Here is a 12,392-nt window from a genome sequence, read left to right as displayed (position 1 = left end):
AAGGCTTTGAGGGATTGTTCTCTTGTTTGTTTGTTTTGGACACACCCCAAAATTAGACAAAGTGGAGAGGCAGTAGCAAGTGAAGTAGGAATAGCTGTGACTGGGAAGATAATGAACATATTAATTAAGAACCATACCGTAATCTGAATTTCCTCAGAAATCATCAGTTTAAATGATCAAATAAATTCTATTATATATTGTTAGCAGTCCAAAAAATTTAGAAGTTGCCTGCATCTTTGACAAAACCACCTTAGAAATTTAAGGCATGTGAGAACCAAAGAGGAGCACTCTGGCTACAGCAGAACTCAGTAACTTTCCACTCTGGTGCTCCAGGCTACAAAATGGTGACCTTTAACTTACCCTTAAAAGTCAAGTGTGTGCAGGTGTAACTGCTGGCCTCAGCCTTGCAGTTCACCAATGTTCAGTGTCAGTACAGTTCCTTCTATACATACACTTTTTACAAAGGGACAGACAAACTCTAACGCTGACAGTCAAATGCCAAAGTCCTTACTTTGCATCCAGCCCACACTTCCTTGGGATGGATCACTGGGAGTTTTGAGGCAGGTGTGAGTAAAATATTAAGGATGCTGCCACAGGGCACTGAGTATAAGTGAATTGACATTGCTTTCATTGTAACAAACTACACTCAAGCAAGAAGCACAGCTGAATGAAGAAGGTCTTAAAGTCTAACAACTCGGTTCCCCTGGACTTTAATTTTACCTACTTGGTTACATGATTTTATTTCAATTGCACCATTAAATAACTGATGCTGATGTCATTTTTGACTTAAGCTAACGTCACAAGTTTTATGAGGCAAAACAATATAGATGTCACCATTGACTTATTTTAGGATTTTATTTTCAACTTAAACTCTGTAGACCTTGGTGGGCGTAGACCTTGGTGGGCAAATAGAAGTTTGATGATTGTTGATAGCAGGAGAAATAAACTTGGTTCAGGAGGATTTATTAAAAAACAAACAAACAAAAAAAAAAAACACAAACACAACAGCCTTAGTAAATCATTTACCACAGCACTGAGTATTAAGCAAATGACACAGAGGGAGCCCACATCACCTGCAATTCTGATATTTATAGTGGTCTCTGTACTGCCCAGACCTGCATTACATCTTCACCCAGCTTCTCTTTCTTAGCCAAAAGGAAAATTGGAAGGAAGCAGAAATACTGGAATAGTGGGATAAAAATGTCTTGTGGGGAAAAAAAAAAAAAAAAATCACAGGAAAAATATCTATTTTTAGGGGAGCATTAAAAAAAAAAAAGATTGAACTTGTCTGTGAGCGTGCATTGAAAAAGCATATCTCAAGGCTTTTGTGATGGCATAAAGGAACAAAGAGATATAAATTAAAGACCGGCTTTTAAAAAGCAGATTAGAACAGTCAGAGCTAAATGCAAATGAAGGGGTGAAGCAGCATGAAGCCAGGAGAGCAAGGATGTGTGGAAAGCCCAGGGGAGGATGGAGGAATGGAGAAAAGACATACTGGATCAGAGGCTTGAGCTGTTACTGCAGCATCACCAAGGGCTGGGTGAGATCCGGGCTCCTGTCAGCGGTGGTTTAGGGGTATCAGGTTTGCCTAACCAGTCTGACATTTCCTCAGATGTGTTTATCAGCTTTGTTTGAGGGCAGCTGGCCCCTGGCACTTTGCAGCTCTGAGGGGAGGAGCAAGAATTGATTCTTCATGATTGATGGTGCTGTGCTTGAATGCAGCCCCTAATGACCCTGCCTAGCTGCACAACAGGTTCCCCTCATCCCCTGAGCACAGCTGGAACACAGCCTGCCAGGACTGGGTGTGCTGTAACAGCCCCATCTGTGGTGGACACCTCCAATGCTTTACTCATCTGATTTTTCATCAGCTGGCTAGAGAACTCAGCAGATAGGCTGCTGTGCTGAGCAAACTATGCAAAGTGGGGCAGAGAGGTGAAAATCAAGGTGAAGACAAAGAAGTAAGGAATCCTGATCATAACATCCAGGTTTATCTGCATCATTTCTATCAGATTCAGCCTTGGTCCTGTGTTGAAATTACTTCTCTGCTGCTCAGGCCTTGGAATGTAGACTATTTGTGTTGGCACTTTAATTATAATAACCTCACAGGCAATGTTTTGAAAAGCTTCACTGAACTAATTGGCTGACTGACATTTATAAGCTAAACAAGCAGCCATGGTGTTGTAGCACATCCCAGTTAGTGCTTTCTCTCAAGCTACATCTCTGTTGCTGTGCTTGCTCAGGATTTGAGCTCTCCACTAACACAGTCTCCTTCATTATCCATAACCTCCTTTACCACCCACATTTGGGGCGTCTCCCTAGCTCAAATCTAGAGCAAGCAATCTGCTTCACCAAGTGGGAACACAAGCCCAGAAGGACCAGCTCAGGCTCACATGCTGCTTGATGGACTCGGTGAGCTCAAGCCTCCAAAGCCCGGCCTGAAGTTAGGGTTAGAGGCAGAGCACAAATGGCTCATTACAGACTGGAAAAGCCAGCCCATAGTGCTGGGCAGTTAGGTGTTGAACTCCTGAACTCCTGCTGGCTGCATTCTCCCAGATGTTGCTACCTAATTGTGCAGGTAGCAGATACACCGGTCGGGCCAGCAGCAATGTTTTCAAGGGGTGAGGAGGTGACTGTAAAATAGTGATGATAGTGCTTTCCAGTTCTGCTTCCACTGTTCTGGTGGGACAGTGGAAATATTTAAAATTAAATTTGTGAATCCTATTCAAAATAAAGTCTCTTTATTGCATAGCTCAACTGTATGGCTCTTCAATGCTGTATTTTATCAATTTTAAAAAATATTAGCACATTGGTAGTGACAGCTGTCTCTATACAGCTGCTACACACAGTGAGAAATACTCATCTGTGTGGTTTTGCTCTTTATTAATTTCCATTACAAATGGTTTTTGGTGTGGATTACAATTCTTGCAGTGGCAAAGCGATCAGCAGTAGCAGTGCTCTGAAGGGAACAAGCAGACATACTCATACCTCTTGTCAGGACTGTATCGTGATTTGAGGCTGTTTACACACACAGGCTCCACGGTCATTAGCAAATCTCACGTATACAGCAGGGGGATTGCAAGCAACAGCATTCTTGTCCAAAAATCATCTGTAACTTGGTGACCAGAAGGAACAGCTCCTCTGTTTATCTCCAAAAGGAATGATAGTGCTTTCCTTGTGAGCAGCCAGCACATAGGGTCTGTCTGAGGGATAATCAGATGCAGGCAGACAGGCAGACAGACACATGCAGACTGCCTGCTCTGATGTCAGCAAAGCAGCCTCTCTGATCTGAATAGAGATTAGCACAGTTGCTACCAGCCTTATTTTATGGTCCTCCATTTACAGACTCCTGATTCATTTATGTTCATATTAAGATAAGCTGAACTGGATAAATCTAGAAAACCAGTCCTAGAGAAGCAGGCAAGGGAGTTAAATTATCTTTTTATTTTCTCTAATACTTTAGGTTCATATTTCTAAATTTCATTTAAGCTTTACCTTGACCTTAAGACTAGTTCTATTTGCAAACTAATTTTGGTCATCTGAAAGCCAGAAATATAGTAACAATCTGAAGAGACCACTGAGTTTAGTGATGACAGCAGGAAATTGTTGTATACATGTATACATAAGATGCATGGCTTCTGAATGAATGGTGTTTCATCCTTTCTAAAGTCAACTTTTTTCACCTATTCTCAAGCCCCAATAAATCACACACACACATGAGATTTTTAAAGGACTCTCCTCCCTACTGCCCTATGCATTTCATTATATTCAGACCTACTGTAATTGTGCATGGATCCTGTACTGTCCCACCATTAAATTACAAACTGTATGGGAAAAGGCCATGTTTTATCTTTAGCAACATCACTCTACAAAACCTATAGACAGACACATATACTGAAATGCAAGCAAGGTGAGGATCATATATTGCACAGCTGGCTAAATATCTTGGGGAGCTGCAATAAGACATTTCTGTTTGCTTTTCTTCTGTTCTTTGAGGTGCTGTACCAGTAACACCTCAAAAATATATGTGCTTATGTGCCTGTAAGTAAATAGTTATAAGTATATACATGTATCTGCTTTACTAACAGTAATATGTAGCAATGTGTGTAAGGACAAGATTCCTTAACAATATAGAAAACATTAGTTTTCTTTAAAACACAGCAGTAACTCTCCTGGCAAACACTGAAGGATTTAATTCATCTGTACTTTCTCATTATCAAAGAAGCCCCTGCTCTTTTTAAACATCTTTATTCCCATGCTAACATTGCAGTAAATAACATCCATACCAGAAGCCGAATGGGTTCATTAGTTGTCCCTCCACCCATAGCTAACTGGCTCAGAAATATGATCTTTTGCCAAGAATACCAGTAAGCACAGATTTTTCTACTGTTACTCCTCTGTGAAGATTGCCTTGCATCATCATTCAAAGTCCTAATGCATTGAGTTCTCACTGTGTCTGGGGATGCATTTGGCCTGCGTCTGGCCTTGAACAACAATGTTTTAATTACTTTGTTTTAAAAGGGAGAGATTTCTTGACAGAGGAAAGGGAGCAAGGAGACAGCTAGCTCTAGAGGTCAGAATACACCGGACTGAGTCAGTATTACAGCTGGTGGTTGTGTTCAGACGTCTAGATCATGTTCCTTTCTATGCAGTTTCAAACAATGCTTGTGAATTTGTTAATGCCACCCTCTGACAGAGTAACAGGACCACTGAACTTGTAAAAATACGTGGTTAGACTTTAAGGTGTGGAACATCCTGGAAGAACCTGACTAGGTGGACGATGGCTTTGACATACATGAAGAATTTTGTATTGTTTCAGCAACCAGAAGAACAGAATTAAAGGACAGTATATGACTAAAAGTATCTTTAGCAGACAAACACGTTTTTTTATTTTTGGTACTACTAATAACACCTTTGATTATTGCAAGTAAACATTTTTACTATTCATTTGAGACGTTCTTGATGGCTGCATTCACATCAGGTGAGGAAACAAAATGTCTCAACTTTTACTTCTTGTCTTTACCTCACTGGCACAAACCTGAAGTCATCAAGCTTTGAGTATTTAGGGACAAATCCAGAAACACAAGTCAGAATTTCTTTAGTTCATTCCTGACTAAGCCAATGTAAACCTACTTTATTAATCTTAGATTAGAAGTTCTTTGAGTTTATGATGTTTTGGCAATACATGTGCAATACTAAAGCATGTAGAATATTGAAAGAGTTTATATTTCATTTTTCCTCTGAAGGAGAAACCAGTTTTCAAGCCATTGACTTCGATTCTCTGTTCCCATTATCAAAATGATATCACAATGAGGTAATCTAGGCTTAGATATGTCAATTTTGCTACATATCTGGAAAGAAAAACAGTATAATCATGAAGAAAACAATCCCTCCTTGTGTTATGCTGCCTGCTGCTGAACTGAGCAACTGGCTACAAATTTCCTTGGTGGGGGGATAACCAGAAGAACACAACAAGGAGAAATCAACAGCGAGTTAGATCTCCAGGACGAAGTCAGAATATCTTGCAGTGATGGCAGATTTGCCTTTGCAGATACAGTGGTAATTCCCAGGGTCTCTCCTAGTAATCAAATTGAAAACACAATTAGTACAGTCAGGCCCTTCATCACAGTTCAGAGAAACAAACCATAAAGACATTTTCTAATGACATCAACAACAACTTTATCACTGGACCTAATGAAGGTCACTTCCACTTTTCAGAGCAAAGCTTTGACACATATCTCACCTTCAGCAACAACAGCTGCTAAAGCTTCCTTCAGCAGGAAATGGAGACCTTTGAAGACATTGCTTGTAGAGGATGGTGGGAATTTTGGGGTCATTCTTTGGCTGGGATTTGGGAATGGTACTTTAGTGTCTCATGGGGATGGAGTAGGCTCCAGGGAGGCCTAGGTGCATCTCCTGCTTTCCACTCTTGCATATGTATGAATGAGGTAGGGGCCCGAGAAGTGGCACAGGTTGGTCTCTCCTCATGCAGGGTTAACAGCCAGGTTGGGGCATGGAGCAGCAGGGCCCAACCCCGGGCCCACCACAGCCACCTTCACCTGGGGGCCGGAATGCACTGCTGAGTCCTTGCCCCCAGCTGCAGTCGTCTGCAGGTTTCTGTGGGGTCAGCTCTAAGAGGTTGCCCTCTGCTATGTACAGTACAACAGCAGTATGATTGTAAAAAAACTATTTTTAAAAATCTGCTGTTCTAAAATAGGCCCTGTTTAATTATAAAGATATGCCTCTGAAAAATGAAAATTCAATCTCATCAGCAGAAAACGCAGTCACACACTCTGGACCCAATTTTCAGGTGCTCTGTGACCCAGTATCCCCAAAACACCCAATCCCCTAGGTAGTTCCTGGCCATAGTGGATGCCCGAGTATGTCCAGAAGCACTTTGCACAAGTGTAGAGACCCAGTTTTGACGAGCAGGCTCTCCCTCTGGAGGCCTCCAAGAGCATCTGCCTCTCTCCTCTTATATAACAACATGCAGTTAATTCGGAGGATTCAGTTAGTAGATTCCTAAAATGGAAGCACAATTTAAATGCTGACATTAGGTGGCTTAGCTCCCACTCATGCAGCTTCCCAACTGCTATAAAGGCACACGCATCAACCTGTCAGTGTTTTAGAAAAGCCTTCCGCGGTAGTTCTTGTATATAGCTATGACAAGCAGGAAGAGATGAACCCTGTTCCTGCTACATTTGCTGTATGTAAGGAACAGATCAGTCACGCATCATTTGTATGATCCGTCTTTCCACGGCAAAAACCTCACCGTCCCATCACCTGCGCTCAGACATCGATCACGCTGGGCTCCACGAGGCCTAAGTGCAGAGGCTGCTCCTGCATGTCAGTAATGTTTTCTGAATGATGCTTTATAAGCACACAAATGATTTCTTAAGACAATCTGCACCCCAGAGATCTGGTATCGCTCTGGTGAGCCATGGCAAAACCCAGCTCCCCCTCACTGCTGAAACTGGCAGTAGCTGGCCTCTGACCAGCAGCCCAGAGAGAGCAGGCTCTCCCGGTGCTGGGCTGGTGTCCCTGCCTCCACACTTTGGGAGGATTACTGAACCAGGGGACTGGTTTTGATGTTGGTCAGCTGGGGGCTCTGAGGTTAGGACAAAGCACCGTTTTCCCAGAAGGGATGAGGAGGCAGTACTCAAACTAGAAGTCACTTCAGGCAGCACCACAGCCTACATCGCTGTGCTGACACGTCGAGCCACAGCCGTGGGCACACAGAGCTGCAGCCCCCTGCAGCTGTGAGCATCTTCAACAGCAACACCGCACGCAGAGCCCCTGGCAGGGTGAGCACTGCAGCTGTGGGCCTTTCCCCGGCCTAAATGTACACATTCATTTCCCTGCTGGATGTCAGTAACTGCTGTGTTGTTTGCAATACTGGAAACTAAATGTGCCATTCACTAGATTTCTGGAAAAAAAATAATGCATATTTTTAAAGTGTGGTGCTCAAGAGGATTATTTGTGCTGAGGTTTCTAGCTCTTTCTATAACCTAAAAGACAGAAGAAAAAAAAAAAAAAAGAAAAAAAAAAAGAGCCAAAGAATTATTGCACCTCCTCTGCCCAGCCTCCAGCGCAGAAATAAAACCAACAGCTCGGCCTCCCCGGCAAGCTGTGAAGAGTCAGATAATCCTGCCCCGCTTATTCTCCACTCAGAGGCAATTTGTTCCTTTTAAAACCCTTAACAGCATTTTGCCGAAGCTCCCATCAGGGAAATTGCGGTGCGAGCTGTACAAATACTTGGCCATCCCCATGCCAGTTTCCAAAGCACTTGGTGTTGCCCCGCTCCCCGCTGGCACGCAGTGCAGGCAGTGTTTAACCAGGCAACCCGTGTCATTGCTCAATCATGGTTTACCCACACCGTTTATTCCGCTCGTAACAAAACCCACCGCGTACACACGCGCGGTTCGTGACCACCCACGCAAATACTCTAAAATAAGGGCAATTGGCAGCGAGCTCAGCACAGGGACACTTAAAAATTCAGCAAGGCCCCAGCGAGGATCGAACTCGCGACCCCTGGTTTACAAGACCAGTGCTCTAACCACTGAGCTATGGAGCCGCCGCTCAACACCTGCCCCCGCTCCGCCTAACAGCCCTCACCGCCCCCCCCCCCCCCCCCCCCCCCGCCCCCTCAGCGCTCTCCGTCGAGCCCCGGCAGCGGCCGCGCTCCTCCCGGGCCAGCCGCCGGGCCTGGCCGCCTCCCCCCGGCCCCGGCGGGGCGGGGAACGGGGCTCGGGGCCCTGAGGGGCGGCCGCCGCCTGGAGGAGCCCGCGGCCCGCCGGCAGCCAGCGGCCCGTGCGGGCCCGCAGCGCCGCCCCTCGCCCGGCCGCGTGTGGGGGGCGCGGGTCGTGAGGCGGGGCGGAGGAAGACCCGAAACGTCCTCCTCTCTCGAAGGCTTTACTGGCGTTAACCCCCGTGTATTTTGTACTAAATGGCAGCAATAAAATTGGGAATTAAACCCTGAACAGTTGTTGTTGACTCTGCGAAAACTAAGCCCCGTGGGGCAGCAGGACGGTAGATACAGCACAAGGGGGGCAGGCCCATTTTCTCCACAGAGTGGTACTCACTGCCTGGGTGTCAATTCCAGTCACCTTTAGAGCAGTCAGGGACAATAAGCGTTTAAATCCACTAAGAGTTTCTTCTTAATTCTGTATTGGCTTTGGAAAGAAGATAGAAGTTGAAATCATGATACATACACACAGAAGGTAAAATTACAGATCTATATATTACTCAGGCATTATTGCTGTGTGGTTTTTTTTTGTTACGGTTTGGTTGGGTTTTGTGTGGGGAACAAGTGTCCTCTAAGATACTACAGCAGGCCAGGGAGCAGGCTTGCCAGTCTTCAAAACTGTTGGGTGACAGTGTCAGCTTCAGTGCATCCTTGGCTGGCAGGCATCCCAACAGAAAGCCTTGGACTAGATGTGTCTATCAGCATACATGTGTGTAATGCAGTGCAGGTAGAAGAAACCACAGAATTGTCTAGGTTGGAAGAGACCTCAAGATCATAAAGTCCAACCTCTGACCTACACTGATTGCTTCCAGATCCTCCTGTTTGTTACCCATGCTGCGTGCATTAGTGTAGATGCACTTCAGCTGGGCCATTGCCTTCTCTCCCAGCCTTGCCATTGTTCCCCCGGCACAGCTCTAACAAGCCTTGTTTCATCCCCATCCCCCTTCTCACCTAGTTTAAAGCCCTCTCAATGCGCCCCGCCAGCTCCTGGCCCAGGATCCGTTTTCCCCTTAGAGACAGGGACCTGTCTGCAGCCATCAGGCTGGGTGACGAGTAAAGCGCCCCATGGTCAAAAAAAACACAAAATTTCTGTGTTGGCAGCAGCCTCTGAGCCACGTGTTTTATCAGGTGGGCTTTCCGTGTCCTCTCTGTACCCCTCCCTGCCACCGTAGGGATGGACGAAAACACCACCTGTACTCCCGCTCCATCCACGAACCGTCCCAGTCCCCTATAGTATTGTTTGATGGTCTTCAGGCTTCTCTCTTCAATGTCATCACTGCCAGCCTGGACTATTAAAAGAGGATAATAGTCAGAGGGGAGAACCAGGTTGGGAAGCTTTCTGGCAATGTCCCTGACCCTGGCCTCAGGGAGGCAGCAGACTTCCCTGTGGGTAGGGTCAGGCCGACAAATAGGGCCCTCTGTTCCCGAGAAGGAAGCCGCCCACAACAATCACCCTTCTTTCTGTCCTGGTGGAGGCAGTCCTGAGGCGTGGAGTTGACTTCCTCGCCCTACACATCCTCTTGGGTAGACTTTCTACCTCTTCCTCAGCTACCTGTCTCTCAAGCTCCAGGGCCTCAGACCTGTTGCGTAAGGGCACCTGGGAAGGTGGGGCTGGTGGGAGGTGGGGCATCGCCTACGATGCCGAGCAGAGACCTGTCTCCATTCCTCCTCAACTCCTAGGTCTCCTGCCTCTGCCCGACAGCAACAGGGCAGGGGGTCCACCTCCATTTGGGGTGTCTCACCCCGGTGCCTGCCCTTCAGGCCGCGCAGGGAGTCGCTCCACAAGTCTATCTCCCGCTCACACTCCCTGATATCCCTCGACCTCTCGACGTCCTCCTTGAGTTCTGCCACGAGGCGGACCAGGTCATCCACCTGCTCGCACCTCATGCACACAGTCTCTCTGCCCCCCGCAGGTGGTAGCAACAGGCTCAGGCACTGCCTGCACCCGGAGACCTGAACTGCCGCAGTTTTGATCGGGCAGTCGGTCTGGGTGTGTACAGACCTACTGGAGAGCGCTGTGCCTGGTGTACACCATTGCAGCTGAGCAGCGGTAGACCTCCGTTAGAGGAGGTGTTCGTATGGGCGGGGGGGAGCGCTCTGCCCTTCCTGCTCGCCCTGCCTGTGCGAACTGCCGCGCCAACTGCTGCGCCACACCCTAACTGCCCGCCGTTAGAGGAGGTGTTCGTATGGGCAGGGGGGAACGCTCGCCCTGCCTGCTTGCCCTGCCTGTGCCAACTGCCACGCCACGCGCTGTTTGCCCACCCTGGTTGCTCGCGCTCCCTAGGGGCAGGTTTTGAACGGCCGTGGAGGGGGCGCTGCTGGCTCCGCCTACGCCTCGTTCTCGCCTCGTTCACCTCCCTCGCGGGGTTCTGGCGTCTCCCTCGCGTGGGCTCTGTGCCGGGAAAGTTAGCCCTGCCTATCTGATCCCTTGCTCCGCTGCAGAACGCGTCTGCCCCGGAGCCGATCGCCTCGGCAAGTACAACCAACACTGGAGAACATAAGAACAGTACAGATTATTCATTATCATGATTATATTGACATGATAAATTGTTACACTCTGGAAAACTGAAAAAAAAAAGTCCCTTCACCTTATGAAGGACCTCTCTTCTAGTCCCTGTGCCTGTCAGGCCCAGCCTGAGTTGCCATGTGCCCATCTGTGAACCTGGGGAACCAGTGAAATCCCTGCTGCAGGGTATCGTGCAAGTGCATTGATGCATAAGAAGTCCATGAAATATTTAAGCATTGGTAAAAAAAAAAAAAAAAAAAAAACCATGAAAATACCTGAAAAGCCCAACAACAGCAACAAAACTATATGGAAACTTGATGCATGTTACCATATTGTTCTCTTAGACCTCTGTTGTGTCCTGCTGCTACTACACGTCACTGCGGAGGCAGACAGACAAAAATTGCTCAGTAAAGTTTTGAAGTCCTGACACCTTCCCTCAGATGCCAAAAGGAACACATTGGCTGTGGTGCTTGAGCAGGACAAAGCTACATGGCAGCATCTGTCAGTGAGAGGAACAGCGTGTTTCCTGCATTCTTCAAAAGGGAGCATGATTGAGAAAAAACACAATGATAATTAAAAAATAAATGCTTACCTCTTATCAACATCTTAAGTGACTGAAAGTGGGGTTTTAAAAGACTGGCTTTTCCTCTCCTTGCAGTCTCTTTAAGCTAAGTTAATTTAAAGCAATAAAACAAGATTGTTGTTTGGTCCTGGAAGACATGCACAGAAACCCCACGGTAAGAATCTTGATCTAGCCATCGCATAGTCCAACAGCGAGCAGCCAGGTCAGAGGTGTCTGAATTCAAAATAGGAGAATGGACCCATTTCTCAAGCAGAGCTAATTGTGCTTTAAAATTTTCATGTGCTTGCACTTTGTTGCTATGTTCACATCACTTTGGGGAATGTACAGATCATCTCTAAAAACCCTCAGATTAGTATGGAAATAAAAATCAACAAATAAACCAATAAATCATTTACATTCCTTCCAGTAATCTCTTATTCTTCTACACTCCTCTATTTTATCCCCACCACCTTCTTTCAAACACAGTGTCAGAACTGAGCCAATAGCTAGTTGGCAATTTTCCTTTTAAAATCTATAATTCATATTCACTTCAATATAACTGAGTATCCCATCTTTTTAAAACAGAGAACATTTTTTTGCATATGAAGTCAGAAAATGCTTGTCTACCTTAAGCAACCAAAATCTATTATTGCAGTAATCACTCCCTCGCTAAGTCAGTACATCAGTGCTTGAGCTGGGAAACCCTCAGTTCCTTCAGTGCATTAGTATTGACAAAGCTAGTTCTTCAAATACATTTTTAATAACCTTTTTATACGGTGCAATATCACTGAAAGTTCACTGCATTTATTTTTGTCAGTTCAGAATGGGGAGATTTCATATGAAAGGACTGAAGAAATTTTTCTATTAGTGCTCTCCATTCTAAGGGCCCCAAAACATTAATGCTGTGAACGTTAATATTCTGCCCTGATAAGTAATCTGGTTCTGCGCATATTGCAGTAGGGCTAATGGGAGAAACCAGAAAAGTAGCTTTGTGGATCAGGAGCACTGCCAAATTGCAGGGATCTCCTCTACCGTTGATGATTTCTCTCTCTCTTTTGATTTTTTTTTTTTTTTTTTAATGT

General features: G+C 45.9%; 1 non-coding gene across 1 annotated transcript; it reads right to left on the bottom strand.

Moving 5' to 3' along the window:
• Positions 1-7,998: 7,998 nt before the first annotated feature.
• On the bottom strand, positions 7,999-8,071 carry TRNAT-UGU. Its single transcript has one exon. It is a non-coding gene; the product is annotated as a tRNA-Thr (tRNA).
• Positions 8,072-12,392: the final 4,321 nt, after the last annotated feature.

The sequence above is a fragment of the Aythya fuligula genome, chromosome 5 (genome assembly GCF_009819795.1).
Source record: "Aythya fuligula isolate bAytFul2 chromosome 5, bAytFul2.pri, whole genome shotgun sequence".
Classification (NCBI taxonomy): Eukaryota; Metazoa; Chordata; class Aves; order Anseriformes; family Anatidae; genus Aythya; species Aythya fuligula.
The sequence above is the reverse complement of the archived record's forward strand: the minus strand, read 5'-3'. Positions and strand labels throughout refer to the sequence as shown.